The sequence below is a fragment of the Bos taurus genome, chromosome 1 (genome assembly GCF_002263795.3).
Source record: "Bos taurus isolate L1 Dominette 01449 registration number 42190680 breed Hereford chromosome 1, ARS-UCD2.0, whole genome shotgun sequence".
Taxonomy (NCBI): Eukaryota; Metazoa; Chordata; class Mammalia; order Artiodactyla; family Bovidae; genus Bos; species Bos taurus.
The window spans coordinates 59784055-59800119 of NC_037328.1; the positions used below are offsets into that span (position 1 = coordinate 59784055).

General features: G+C 35.9%; 1 protein-coding gene across 19 annotated transcripts in view; it reads right to left on the reverse strand.

The window, feature by feature from the left end:
* The window catches only part of ZBTB20 (zinc finger and BTB domain containing 20), an 862801-nt gene that overhangs the window by 832129 nt on the left and 14607 nt on the right, over nucleotides 1–16065 (reverse strand). For 6 of the 19 annotated variants that reach the window (XM_059890136.1, XM_059890168.1, XM_059890156.1 and 3 more), the window contains one exon: nucleotides 1–16065. This exon is cut by the window's left edge and continues 12657 nt beyond it; it is cut by the window's right edge. The exons of the other annotated variants lie outside the window; for them this stretch is intronic. The gene's annotated coding sequence lies outside the window, so the exon portion shown is untranslated. 19 annotated transcript variants of the gene reach the window in all.

Here is a 16065-nt window from a genome sequence, read left to right on the forward strand (position 1 = left end):
TTTCTTAACCCATGTGTGTAACCCACATCACTTTGATTACTCAAACTATTAATACATGGAACTCGCCTTTTCTCAGACCCTCTCCAGAGAATAAGAAATGTTTAAATATTGGTTTCCATCAGGATATTTTGTGCATAAAGTAGGCAATTCTCATCAATGAATTTGAAATCATGATGGCCTAGATATTATACAATATCAATTTAAATGTGTTAAATATATTATGTAAATATATTATGAAATATATTAAATAACATTTACTTCACCAAAATTAAGAATTTTTATTTCTTTATAAAATACTCATTTGTTAAATGCATTATAAACCATTAATGTTCTTTGTGATGCTTCAGATAAGTGATCTGAGATAACCTAGCTGGTGATATATAATATTTAGTTACTTAATTATACCTGAAATTTCACAAAGTTTTCTGTTCAACTCACAGTGCTGATTAAAAAAAAGCAAATCATTTTGAAATATTTAGAGAAAGTAAAAGGAGGAATAATAACTATAAAGCATCATTGTATCTTAACCAGAATTTGAAAGATTAGCTTTTCACCTTATTCTCAATTATTCATGGATGATACATTTCATCTCTAGGTGTGCAGGAAGTAGAGCGCTTTAGCAGGAAAAAAAAACATGGGCTTTAAAGTCAAATAAACCTGAATTTGCATCAAGTGTCCACATTTACTAGTTGTGAAAACCAAGTGTCTCATTTTCCATGATTTTATTTCATTAGGAAAAATGGGGCACATGTAGTCAATGAAAATAGAAACAAAGTGTTTGACGCATAGTAAAAATTCATTAAATGATAATATATTTTCTCCTTTTATTCCTAAACCAGATGTCCTCATTTTTTTGTGTATTATGAATCTCTTCAAACTAGTAATGATACACATCCACAATTTATATTTTGCCTGTCATATAAGAGCTTAAAAACTTTCTTCACATAATTACTAAATTTAACCCTCCCTGCCACACTACGAAGTAATTGGACATTATCCTAATTTTTCACAGAAATAAACTGAGCTCCAGAGAGAGTAAATAATTTGCACAAGATCTCGCAAGAAGTTAAAAAATTGAACTCTCACCTACCATTCTATAAAGTCTGCTTCCCCAGCCTCTAAAAAAAAAAATCCTAGCTAGAACTAACAAAGAGAATGTTTTATACTAAGAAAATGATATATCTAATGATAATAAACATTATTAAACTATTTACATAGGCCCAAACTGAAGTACATATGAATACAAAGGGCATATTCACATTACTATTACTACTGGTTCTAGGATCTGAGAATTTGGTTGGTGAAGCCAAATATTTTTGTAATACATTCCTAGAAAATGACTTTTTATTAAAAAAAAAACAATTAACAAAGATATACTCATATAAAAACTTGTAATTGCTAGTATGGTCATTTAAGGTGGAGCTTGATTTCCAAATAAAATTTAGAGTGTAATTTTATACTCTTCAGTAAACCCTAAGTTTTCTATCTATTTCTTCCCAAATGATATTATAAGATAAATAACTTTTGGAGATCTATGTACAGTAAGCTGATTATAGTCATGTACAGCATGCTGATTATAATACTGTATTGTATACTTGCAATTTGCTAAGAGAGTAAATCTTAAGTGTTCTCACCACAAAGGAAAAGAAAAACTATGTGAGGTGATAGATGTGTTAATTAACTAGATTATGGTAATCATTTCACAATGTATAGGTTTATTAAAATATCACATTGTATATCTTTAAAAAAATCATTCTGTACAAGCTAAATATATTCAATTTTTATCAATCATACCTGAATAAAGCTTGGAAAAAGTTTTTAAATAAAAAGTGTACATAATCTTTAAAAAAGCAGTTGTCTGTGAGCACTGGAAGCATACACTTTGTTTTTCTGCATTTTCAATACTTTCTATACAGCACAGTTTTTACAGTTATAAAATATATTAATAAAATAATTACTTTTCATAAAAAATAATACTGGAAAATAGCTATGTCTAAAGTATTGGGTGGTCTATTAAAACAAGGTCACCATTTCATTGAACCAATTCTGAAAGAATAACTGATTAAGAACTTAAATAACCACAAGACTCTCTCAGGATCACATTTAAAAAGTCATTTCTTTGAGCCCTTAGTTTCTTTTGTATCTGTTTCTTAATAATTAGGAGAAAATAAAGTATAAAAGTTAAAGGTGTATGGGTTCTAAATTCAGACTGCTTAAATTCAAATCTTAGCCCTACTACTTCAGACAATTCCTTTAATAACATTAACTCTTTTGTCTTCATCTTTAAAGTGGGAAAATAAAGTATGTACACTACAGGGGCTTTTGTGCTAATATAGTAATCCAAGCATTGGTAACAACTAGCATTTCTGATATGAGAAACATAAGGTCCACTGTCCCACAACTAGAAAATCAGAACCAAGATTTAAATCCAGTAGACTATTTCTGGAGTGTGCGTGCATGGGTGCTAAGTCACTTCAGTCAAGTCTGACGCTTTGGGACTCTGTAGACCATAGCCTGCCAGGCTCCCCTCTCCATGGGATTCTCCCAGGAAAGAATACTGGAGTGGGTTTCCATGCCCTCCTCTAGGGGATCTTCCCAACCCAGAAATCTAATCGGTGTCTCTTATGTCTTCTGCCTTAGAAGGCAGGTTCCACTAGCACCATCTGGAGTATAAACCTTCAAATGCTAAACCCTCAATAAGCTCAGACACATATGAAATGTTTAATAAATCTTAGTTTGTGGTTTTGTGCTTATTTCTAGTCTGCCTAAATGTCAGCCTCTAATGTAGGTTGAGTGAGTGAGTGATAGTATCTCAGTTGTGTCTGACTCTTGGCGGCCCCATGGACTGTAGCCTGCCAGGCTCCTCTGTCCATGGATTTCTCCAGGCAAGGATACTGGAGTGGGCTACCATTTACTTCTCCAGGCTAATGTAGTTTAAAACCTTACTAAAAAGTTTACTATTCTGTGAGTAGTGTTGATAACGGGGAAGTCTATGCATGTACGAGGGAGGAGTACATGGGGAATCTCTGTACTTTCCTTTCAATTTTATCGCAAACCTAAAACTGCTCTGGGATTCCTACGTGGCCAGTGGTAGAGAATCCACCTCTCAAGGCGGGAAACATAGGAGATGCAGGTTAGATCCCTGGATAGGGAAGAGCCCCTGCAGGAGGAAATGGCAACCCACTCTAGTATTTTTGCCTGGAAAATTCCATGAACAGAGGAACCTGGCAGGCTATAGTCCAAGTGGTTGGTCACAAAGATTCGGACATGACTGAGCAACTGAGCCTAGTAAAGCTTTTCTAAAAATATAGTCTTTAAATGTAATGTGGTATCCTGGATGGGATTCTGGAAGAGAAAAAGACATTAGGTAAAAACCAATGAAATCTGAATAAACCATGTACTTTAGTTAATAACAAATTAACACTGGTTCATTAACTGTGGCAAATGTACCACAGTAATATAAAATATTAAGGAAAACTGGGTGTGGGATACATGAGAACTTTGCATACTATGTTCTCAATTTTTCCAAAAATCTAAAACTATTATAAAAAATAATATCCATTTGAAAAAAATTCAACAAAAAAAGTCAAGAGTTGTTGTTCTGGGAATGCAAACCTAAAAATTAAGATTTGAGGGGGATGATAGTGTCAGGATGCATTTAGGTCAGACGGGGGCAAAATACAGAGTATCCTAGTACCTTAACCCAGAAAAGCCATTTTTAAAAGATATATAGCTTTGAATGGTTAAAAATTCTCAAATGGGAAATTGAAGAAGATTTAAGATTAGAAACTTTTAAGGAGTAAATTAAATGTCCAGAGTCATAAAGCTAGTCTGTGGGAAAGCATGACTCCTAATCCAGTGCTCTTTCTACTCTGACACTCTGACACAATAGAACTTGCTTGCCTTAAGGCAGTAACTTAGTACACTGAAGGGAAAAAAAAGAACAGAAAATGAAAGGAAAAAGTACTGATAACAAAATGGAAAATCTGTGAGTCAGACTCAACTATTTTATCTATAATGGCAAAGAATAGGCACAATTTAAAAACAGCTTTAACTAGAAAATAAAGAGACTAGAGATTTAAAAGTAGACGAAACTTCAAAATTAATGGGAAGTGATGACAGGCTTCTCTGTCTGTAGTTTCAGACCTGAGCTTTTGCCTTTAACATAGTAATACAAAGTAACTTTAAAGCCTGGACTGAACACATTAAATAACATAAAATTATAATCTGTCAAGATAAGGTCAATTTTACAGTCTGTGCCCTGAAATTCCCTGAATTCATGTCTTCTTAAAAGTAGGCAACAAACCCATCAGTTGGTTGAGTTTATTTAATTTTTATTATTCTGACTGCATTTAAAAACTTTTTCATTGTAAAAAATTTGAATCACACAAAAATAGTATATAACGAATGAATTCTCTTTTACCCATTATATACTTCTAATAACACACATTTTACCTATCATATTTTACCTATTGCTTGCATCTTCTTTTTTTTTTTTTTGTAGTGACTGAACTAATTTAGGATGAGGAACAGAACCATCTTTGAGGAAAGGAAGAAGAAAGGATGGAAGCAATATTTTCAGTCTGCTATTCATTGAGACTTGAACCAGAAAGATTCCAGACTGTAAGGCAAATAAACACAAGAGGCAAGGACGATAACAGTGAAAATATGTTAGTAGGATAGCTTAGCTATGTTATTTGACAATCAATGAAATTATTGTCTATGAGGAAGGAGGGTATTTTAAAGAATTCGTTTCCAACTTTTTAGTTTGACACAAAGAAGTAAGGCAAGAAAGATTATAAAGCTTCATTGAGATTTTAGTTTCTAAAGATGGGCTTATCTTTGAGGAACATAAAGATTAATTTCATCATGTTTGAATTCACATATCTAATAAGCATCTATAGAGATAAGTCTGTATGTACTATTTGCAAAATTTCAGTGTCACCAAGCTGCTTTTGAACTGTGGTGTTGGAGATGACTCTTGAGAGTCCCTTGGACTGCAAGGAGATCCAACCAGTCCATCCTAAAGGAGATCAGTCCTGGGTGTTCACTGGAAGGACTGATGTTGAAGCTGAAACTCCAATACTTTGGCCACCTGATGTGAAGAGCTGACTCATTGGAAAAGACCCTGATGCTGGGAAAGATTGAAGGCAGGAGGAGAAGGGGATGACAGAGGATGAGATGGTTGGATGGCATCACCAACTCGATGGACATGGGTTTGGGTGGACTCCAGGAGTTGGTGATGGACAGGGAGGCCTGGTGTGCTGCGGTTCATGGGGTCGCAGATAGTCGGACACAACTGAGCGACTGAACTGAACTGAACTGAAGTCTCAGTTTATTGTGAAAGCTCAAAGTTTTTATAATAAAACATTTTATTTCCCATTAAGTCTCTTTCTGTGGTTGAGAAAGTTTTCCTATTTTTAGATTTTGAAATTTTAAATTAGAATATAAAGTGACTTTGGCAAGTTCAGTGATATTTTTTGTAATCTTAATAAAGGTTTCTAGACATTGGAGAATAAAAATCTCACCTAAGTTTCCTGTCTAACTATTGAAGGTCGAGACCATTAGAAGCTGGGTATGCAGCAAATATAAGCGTATCTAAAACATCTTCATTGAAAAGATTATGTGAACAATGTCATGCTTAACTGTCTCAGTTTTCATCATGAAACAAAAGGCAAAAATTAGCAGGTAGAGATTGGAGATGATGGGGAAAGAGGAGTTAAAATGAAGTAACTAGCAAGGCACAGCCTAAGTTTTAAAGCACAAATCTAAATATCAAATAAACATTCTTTTTCTCAAATTTACATCCTTCTGATTGACTTTAAATTACAAATCAATGAACAGAGACGCATTCTTTCCTCTATATTAATTACCAAAATGTTAGCATGTAGCTGTCTCTTGCTCTCCATTCTCTCTTAAATTTAGAAAAATTTCCTTAAACATATTCCTTCCTATGTTGCATGTAAATTAAGTTAAATTAGATGTATGTACAATCCTATATCTCTGGGGATATCCTTGGTTCTCTGAGTGATTTTAATTCACTCAAAAGGTATCACAATTCTGTAATGCCTTTATATGCCCTGCTGTTCCATAATGTCTAAGTGCCTGGTTTTTCAATAAACAGTTGTCTATAAAGATCATTCACACATTGATCCTACTCTTTGCTCTTTCTGATCACACATTCCTACAATTGCTGCACAGTCTGAGTAATATATTTCTATACCTTGTAAGTATCTCAGTGCCCATCCCCTGCTTGCAATCAACTTTTCACTAGCCTACATTCACATAGCTAGACCACTTTCCAACTACAACTTCTAAATTCTGTCTTCTTTACACACTGATTTCCAATATTGAACACCCACTCTTGGGGCAAAACTATATCAATTAAAAGGTCAGGGCCAAGCAATTTATCCTAAAATTCCAATCACTGTGGAAAACATACCTGATTTTCCATAAAGTTCTAACTCTTGTTTCCTGGTCACAGGCTAGTTCTGTGTGCTGTGCAGAACTCTATACCTCTCCCTACTGCAGCCACTCCAGGTCAGTGAGGAGTCTTTCTTCTACTTTCTTTAAATCCATATCCCCTTAAGATATCCGGTCAGCATACAGCAGAAAAATTAGGAGTCTCATATATCAGCTCTCTTTCACAATCTCTTAATATTTTTGTGGGCACTTATTTTCATTCCATTCCACAGAAAACTCTTTTTCCTTAACATCGATGTATCACGTAATTTAACAAATACTAATACCAAGAAAAGCATATTAATAGTTGAATATATTTTAATATGTGACTTATTAGTAAAACATTATTTACCTATCTGATTGTATATTTGTATTTTAAAAATCTAAGTAGACACAGAATAGAAAACAAAAGAAGCATTCAAGAAAACAAAGGTTTAAGAATGGAGGCAGATTAAATTGTCAAAAGCGAGTCTTTACTAGAAACAGTAAGCAGAATACTTGTCAGTCCTGACAAATATGCCACTATACAAGCTCTGGACATCTGAGGAGGGAAAAGGCAAATGAATGAGGGAGGTTCCACTAGCCAAAGCTAAATATGACCTGAGGTCTGATGCCACGTCACATACACAATCAACCTATTACTCAAAACCAGTAACTATACATCCAATCTTCCATTTCTAGACAATTTTACATACTTTCTCAAGCTTATATATAAGCTTGCAAAAAATATATATATATATCTTATATATACACACACGTATATATACATATATATACACACACACACATATATACACATATATCTTTTATTATCTTTCAAGATGACTTTGATGTTAATGTTTAACTGATTCTCCTAAATAAAAATAGTTGGTGCTAAGGCAAAACAAAAGGCTGAGGTATTTAATCATCATAAAATTAATTCTGTTGAAGGACAGCTCAATGAAGTTTTCACACGGAAACACTCCTTAGTACTATCTGGACTTACCATCTGAATCCCTAGTAAGTGAGTTACCAAGCTGCTTAACCTCTTTTAGCCTTTGTTTACTCATCTGTAAAGTGGCGATTAACAATATTAACTATCTCATGGAGTTGCAAGGAACCAATGAGCTAAAAAATGTTAAATATTTAAATACTGTCTGGCATTTGGTGATATTAAAGACACCTAAAATGGATGAGATTCCATGGGGTAACTTATATTTAGATTCACAGAAATACTCCCAAAAGCAATTTTAAGTGAGTAGTATACATTTTTATTTTCTTAAATTGAGAAATTATGATATCAACTTGGAATCCTAAAATAAATAACTGAATTTGGAGTGGTATTCAAGTTGAATTAGCTTGAATACTATAAGACTGGCATTATATTTTATTGTTTTTTGCTTTTAAGTTTCATAGGCTGGCTTCATCAACAAACTGCAAGACAAAATAAGCATTACTGTAAGAAATGCTTTGGATAAACTTGAAGATATTTTAAAAATTATGTATTGATAACTAGGTTGTATACATAAAGAATGAAGCATATAGCTTCTAAATTAAATTTTAGTTGGGTAGGGGGAGTCTGACATTTAAGGAACGATAGAATTAAAAAGATGAATTCTGGGAAACTCTCCCTACCACACAAAAGAACATATTATAAAGCTCCAGTAATTAAGAGAATGTATGAGCACAGGGTGGAGAAGGCAATGGCACCCCACTCCAGTACTCTTGCCTGGAAAATCCCACGGACAGAGGAGCCTGGTAGGCTGCAGTCCATGGGGTTGCTAAGAGTCAGACACGACTGAGCGACTTCACTTTCACTTTTCCCTTTCATGCATTGGAGAAGGAAATGGCAACCCACTCCAGTGTTCTTGCCTGGAGAATCCCAGGGATGGGGGAGCCTGGTGGGCCGCCGTCTATGGGGTCCCACAGAGTTGGACACGACTGAAGCGACTTAGCAGCAGCAGCATGAGCACAGGGATGGTCAAATCTATCAAGATCACAGAAAAGAAAGTCTATAAATAGACCTTCATTTATATGGACTCTTGCAATGCAAATCACGAGGAAAAATCAGACATTTATTAAACAAAGCTGTAAAATTTTGTACCCCTTTAGAAAGAAACCTAATCTTTGATCCATATAGAATATACAAAAATCAACTTCAGAGTATGATTTAGCAAAAGAAAGAAAAAACACTAACCATAAAAGAAAATATTGCTAAGTATGATGACATATTTTCTGTTCATTGGAATATCCTATAGGAAATGAAAGGATAAGCTATGAGGTAGCAAAAGAAATAGAATTAGTATCTAGAACATATAAAGAACTGGTATTCAGGATTTACTTAGAAGTAAAAGAAACTTCTTTCCTGAGAAGAAGAAACTGAAAGAATATTAAGAATTAAGGATACTATTCAATACTCTATAATGACTATATGGGAATAGAATCTAAAAAGAGTAGATACATGTATAACTGACTCACTTTTCTGTACAGCAGAAACTAACACAACATTGTAAATCAACTATACTCCAATAAAAAATTTAATTTTTTTTTAAAAAAGGAATTAAGGGATAATCACTTTGGTTTCTTGAGCTGAGATCAATTGATTACTTGAAGACTTCCTTGCAACTTCCTATCAAACTGAAACTTGCTTTAGGGGTAATAATCATTGGTCGTTAGAAAATTTTTTGAAAGGAGATAGAAAAGAACAGAATTAAAAGATGACTGACAATGACATATATATCTAAGTATGCATACAAAGTATTCTAAAAACTTTTGCTCTAGTAACACTAGTATTGTTAGACAAAAGCAAAGAGATATAATAAAAATATATCCATCACAATTACTGTTAACTTCATATTTGATAAAACAATCAAAACACAAATAGAAAGTACGGACTTCCCTGGTGGCTCAGTTGGTCAAGAATTCAACTGCAATGCAGAAGACCCGGGTTCAGTCCCTGGGTTGGGAAGATGCCCTGCAGACGGCACTGGCTACCCACTCCAGTATTCTGGTCTGCAGAATTCCATGGACAGAGGCGCCTGGCAGGCTACAGTCCATGGAATTGCAAAAAGTCGGACATGACTCAATGCCTTTTACTTTTTCCAACAGAAAGTACAAATATAATGATTAGAATGACTTCATTAAGTAAAATAGAGAATATCAAAAAGATTAATTCAGGTAGTTTCTACCACTGACCTTGAATAAAGTCTATTTAAAGAAATATAGACCAAGATTGGTATCTCTTTTAGGATCTATTTTGTCAACTTTCTTATAATGTTGTCTTCACTACTGGAGGGGCTTTCCTGGTGATTAAGACAGTAAAAAATCTGCCTGCAATGTGAAACCCAGGTTCAATCCCTAGGTTGGGAATATCCCCTGGAGAAGTAAATGGCTACCCACTCCAGTATTCTTGCATGGAAAATGCCATGGACAGAGGAGCCTGGTGGGCTACAGTCCATGGAGTCGCAAAGAATAAGACACGACTGAGTGACTAACACTTTCCACTACTGGAAGAATAGCAGAGAAACTGAAGGAAATTAGATGAGCAAAATGGCAAGAATATTTATGGAAACATTACTAGGGCAAGAAAAATTTAAAATGAGAATGTATTCTTGGAAAGTGTCAAGTATAATTTAATTAGACTTAGAGAAACAAGTCCATCCACTCCATTTTTTCCAAAACAGAATCTAAGTATTCCTAATAGTATAGCACAGTATAGTTTCTCTAGTATTAAGATTATACCTGTTTCTTCAATAATGTAAATGGTTTTACTCTTTTGTAGTATTATTTTCAACCACAAATCATAATATAAGTATTTCCTGATAGTTGCACACACACCAAAAATCAGGCAATAGCACAACCTGTGTCTGGTTACTAAAAGATGATAAAGCTTTTACTATTTATTTAAAGTATCCATGCTATAGGCACTGTTAAATGCAGCTATAAATTACAAGGGGAGAGCTTCTAATGAACTATAACAACAGATTGCACAGCTGTGCTTAGCTGTCCAAGGCCATTTATTAAGTTAAAACACAGTGCAACATTATTATCATGACCAGATGTGATGAAGGCCCAGACTTCCCACAAAACACGAATATCTCTATACTAGAAAGAGGACATCAAGACATATACCTAAGTAAAGAATTTCCCTTAATGACCAGCAAAATAAAGAAATTCTGGAAACTCATCTTAAATTTCCAGCAATTGAATGTATTCACACCTTCCATAGATCCCACTGTTCTGTTGATTTGATGCTTTGATAGCTTCATCAGTATACATTCTATTATGGATATGTCAGAGACCTAACATCAAATATTCAAATATATATGTGGTGGTGGTGGTTGGTGGTTTAGTCACTAAGTCATGTCCAAACCTTGCGACCCCATGGACTGTAGCTAGCCAGGCTCCTCTGCCTGTGGGATTCTCCAGGCAAGACTACTGGAGTGGGTTGCCATTTCCTTCTCCTATACACACATATCCATTAAGTGTAAAAACTGGCCACCTTCAGATTTTCATCATCATCATTCTTTGCCCAATTAATGATGTTTTTCAAAGCACTTATATATTTACTACTTCACTTGAACCTCAAAGACTGTGTAAAGTAGGTGGTGAAAATACACTATTGTAAAGATTAAGATTCTGAGACATAGGAATCAAGTGATTTGTCTGAAATCATATTATATGCTAACTTCTTTTTATTTTTAAACATGCTTAAATGCTTTCATTTCAATATTTTATTACCTTATTAAAAATCATATTGTACCTAAAACCTATTACATAAATCAGCAAGTATTTATCAGTCAACTTCTATAGGCAAGTCTTCCATTCATGCATAACTGTTGTTATAACTAATTTGTGAAATGGCAGGGGTAATATTAGAAATATTTAACAAATGACACAGAAGGTACCAACCAAAGAAAATAAACACTGAACAAAGTGAAACACATCACCTAACTTTTACCAAGGGATATCAGCTATGTTATCAGCCCTGACATGGAATGATCTATACAATTTGACTTGATATCAAAGTATAAGTCATAATGTCTATCTGGCCTAAAATGCTAGATAATTATCTAAAGATTTTTTACAACATGTAGAAAATTCTAGTAGCATGTGACACAAAATTAAATAAACTACAAATGTAAAAAAAAAAACACACACACAAAAAAAACCCTTGGTGCCAATACTCAGAAATATAAAATCATCACCACCAAAATTAGTAGTAATACCTTTAAACATTTTAATTTCTTCATACATGTATAGCCAAATATACTTAATTTTATTAAAAAGCATAAGTGGGATTTTTAACATGCTGCATGCTAAGTTGCTTGAGTTGTGTCTGACTCTTTGTGACCCTATGGACTACAGCCCACCAGGCTTCTCTGTTCAAGCAATTTTCCAGGCAAGAATACTGGAGTGGGTTGCCTTGCCCTCCTCCAGGGGATCTTCCTGACCCAGGGATAGGTCAGGGATAGGACCCAAGGATAGGTCATGGGATAGGACCCAGGGATAGGTCATGGGATAGGACCCATGTCTCCTATGTGTCCTACATTGGCAGGCAGGTTCTTTACCACTAGCACCATTTGCCTATTTTGGAAATTTCATATAAATGAACTCATTTTCTTTAATTTATAAATAATAATTTTGTCACTTAATAGAAACTTCCAAAATTCTAATACTAACTTATAATCAAAGGATGTGCTTGCAAAATCTCTGCTTTCTAAAATTTATAGTTTTGTCACTAAGCACAGAGATACTTAAAAATATTTAAAGAAGGCAGTGGCAAACCACTTCAGTATTCTTGCCTTGAGAACCACATGAACAGTATGAAAAGATGAACTGAAAGAGGAACTCCCCAGGTCGTAGGTGCCCACTATGCTACTGGAGATCAGTGGAGAAATAACTCCAGAAAGAATGAAGGGATGGAGCTAAAGCCAAAAAAATACGCAGTTGTGGATGGGACTGGTGATAGAAGCAAAGTCCGATGCTGTAAAGAGCAATATTGCATAGGAACCTGGAATGTTAGGCTGATGAATCAAGGCAAATTGGAAGTGGTCAAACAGGAGATGAGAAGAGTGCACATCAACATTCTAGGAATCAGCGAACTAAGATGGACTGGAAAGGGTGAATTTAACTCAGATGACCATTATATCTACTACTGCTGGCAGGAATCCCTCAGAAAAAATGGAGTAGCCATCAGAGTCAACAAAAGAGCCCGAAATGCAGTACTTGGATGCAATCTCAAAAACAACAGAATAACCTCTGCTCATTTCCAAAGCAAACCATTCAATATCATGGTAATCCAAGCCTATGCCCCAACCAGTAACGCTGAAGAAGCTGAAGTTGAATGGTTCTATTAAGACCTACAAGACCTTCTAGAACTTACACCCCAAAAAGATGTCCTTTCCATTATAGAGGACTGGAATGCAAAAGTAGGAAGTCAAGAAACACCTGGAGTAACAGGCAAATTTAGCCTTGGAGTACCAAATGAATCAGGGCAAAGGCTAATAGAGTTTTGTCAAGAGAACACACTGGTCATAGCAAACACCCTCTTCTAACAACACAAGAGAAAACTCTACACATGGACATCACCAGATGGTCGACACCGAAATCAAATTGATTATATTCTTTGCAGCCAAAGATGGAGAAGCTCTATACAGTCAGCAAAAACAAGACTGGGAGCTGGCTGTGGCTCAGATCATGAACTCCTTATTGCTAAATTCAGACTGAAATTGAAGAAAGTGGAGAAAACCACTAGACCATTCAGGTATGACCTAAATCAAATCCCTTATGACTATACAGTGGAAGTGAGAAATAGATTTAAGGGATTAGATCTGATAAACAGAGTGCTTGATGCACTATGGACAGAGGTTCGTGACAGGAGAACCTACTGTCAGGAGAGAGGAGACAGGAATCAAGATCATCCCCAAGAAAAAGAAATGCAAAAAGGCAAAATGGCTGTCTGAGGAGGCTTTACATATAGCTGTGAAAAGAAGAGAAGCGAAAAGCAAAGGACAAAAGGAAAGATATACCCATTTGAATGCAGAGTTCCAAAGAATAGCAAAGAGAGAAAAGAAAGCCTTCTTCAGTGATCAGTGCAAAGAAATAGTGGAAAACAATAGAATGGGAAAGACTAGAGATCTCTTCAAGAAAATTAGAGATAGCAAGAGAATCTTTTATGTAAAGATGGCTCAATAAAGGACAGAAATGGTAGGGACCTAACAGAAGTAGAAGGTATTAAGAAGCGGTGGCAAGAATACACAGAAGAACTGTACAAAAAAATCTTCATGACCCAGATAATCACGACAGTGTGATCACTGACCTAGAGCCAGACATCAGGAATGTGAAGTCAAGTGGGCCTTACAAAGCATCACTACGAACAAAGCTAGTGGAGGTGATGAAATTCCAGTTGAGCTCTTTCAAATCCTGAAAGATGATGCTGTGAAAGTGGTGCACTCAATATGCCAGCAAATTTGGAAAACTCAGCAGTGGCCACAGGACTGGAAAAGGTCAGTTTTCATTCCAATCCCAAAGAAAGGCAATGCCAAAGAATGCTCAAACTACTGCACAATTGCACTCATCTCACATGCTAGTAAAGTAATGCTTAAAATTCTCCAAGCCACGCCTAAGCAATACGTGAACCATAAACTTCCAGATGTTCAAGCTGGTTTTAGAAAAAGCAGAGGAACCAGAGATCAAATTGCCAACATCCGCTGGATCATGGAAAAAGCAAGAGAGTTCCAGAAAAACATCTATTTCTGCTTTATTGACTATGCCAAAGCCTTAGACTGTGTGGCTCACAATAAACTGTGGAAAATTCTGAAAGAGATGGGAATACCAGACCATCTGACCTACCTCTTGAGAAATCTGTATGCAGGTCAGGAAGCAACAGTTAGAACAGGACATGGAACAACAGACTGGTTCCAAAGAGGAAAAGGAGTACATCAAGGCTGTATATTGTCATTCTGCTTATTTAACTTACATGCAGAGTACATCATGAGAAATGCTGGGCTGGAGGAAGCACAAGCTGGAATCAGGATTGCCAGGAGAAGTATCAATAACCTCAGATATGCAGATGACACCACGCTTATGGCAGAAAGTGAAGAAGAACCAAAGAGCCTCTTGATGAAAGTGAAAGAGGAAAGTGAAAAAGTTGGCTTAAAGCTCAACATTCAGAAAACTAAGATCATGGCATCCAGTCGCATTGCTGCTGCTGCTGCTGCTGCTAAGTCACGTCAGTCGTGTCTGACTCTGTGCAACCCCATAGACAGCAGCCCACCGGGCTCCCCTGTCCTTGGGATTCTCTAGGCAAGAGTACTGGAGTGGGTTGCCATTTCCTTCTCCAATGCATGAAAGGGAAAATTGAAAGTGAAGTCGCTCAGTCGTGTCCCACTCTTAGCGACACCATGGACTGCAGCCTACCAGGCTCCTCCGTCCATGGGATTTTCCAGGCAAGAGTACTGGAGTGGGGTGCTACTGCCTTCTCCGCCGGTCCCATTACTTCATGGCAAATAGATGGGGAAACAGTGTCAGACTTTATTTTTCTGGGCTCCAAAATCACTGCAGATGGTGATTGTAGCCATGAAATTAAAAGAGGCTTACTCCTTGGAAGAAAAGTTATGACCAAGCTACATAGCATATTAAAAAGCAGAGACGTTACTTTGCCAACAAAGGTCCGTCTAGTCAAGGCTATGGTTTTTCCAGTGGTCATGTATGAATGTGAGAGTTGGACTGTGAAGAGCGCTGAGTGCCGAAGAATTGATGCTTTTGAACTGTGGTGTTAGGAGAAGACTCTTGAGAGTCCCTTGGACTGCAAGGAGATCCAACCAGTCCATCCTAAAGGAGATCAGTCCTGAGTGTTCATTGGAAGGACTGACGCTGAAGCTGAAACTCCAATACTTTGGCCACGTGATGCGAAGAGCTGATTCATTGGAAAAGACCCTGAGGCTGGGAAAGATTGAGGGCAGGAGGAGAAGGGGACAACAGAGGATGAGATGGTTGGATGACATGACCGACTCAAAGGACATGGGTTTGTGTGCACTCCAGGAGTTGGTGATGGACAGGGAGGGCTGGCATGCTGCGGTTCATGGGGTCACAAAGAGTAGAAACGACTTAGCGACTGAACTAAACTGAAATAATATCATATTCTATAAATATATTGTTTTGGAGTTATATTATTCCATTTCTCTTAATTGTTGTTCACAGATGTTTAACAGAGCTGGCTAGATCTTTCCAATAGTTTTTACTATACGTATTTGTCTACTATAAATAAACATGCTCTATACATATTTATGTGGGTTTTTTCTTCATGAACTATGCCTTTTATCCTTATAGTGCCCCTTTTGATAACAATGCTGTCAACTTACATTTTCCTATTTTCTTTTTGTTTGAATTTGTGATATTTTTTATGTTCACCACTTTACAAACAACATTTCTTTATAATTTTGACATAGGTATTCTTGTAATAAAATCTGAGTGGCTTTTTAATTCAATCTAACATCTTTTTTAATGGAAGAATTTAGTCCATTACATTAAATATAACAATGTGCTTAATATTATATCTTCCAATTATATTTATTTCTTATCCTACATTGTTGTTCTCTTAGTTCCCTTTTCTGGATTTTT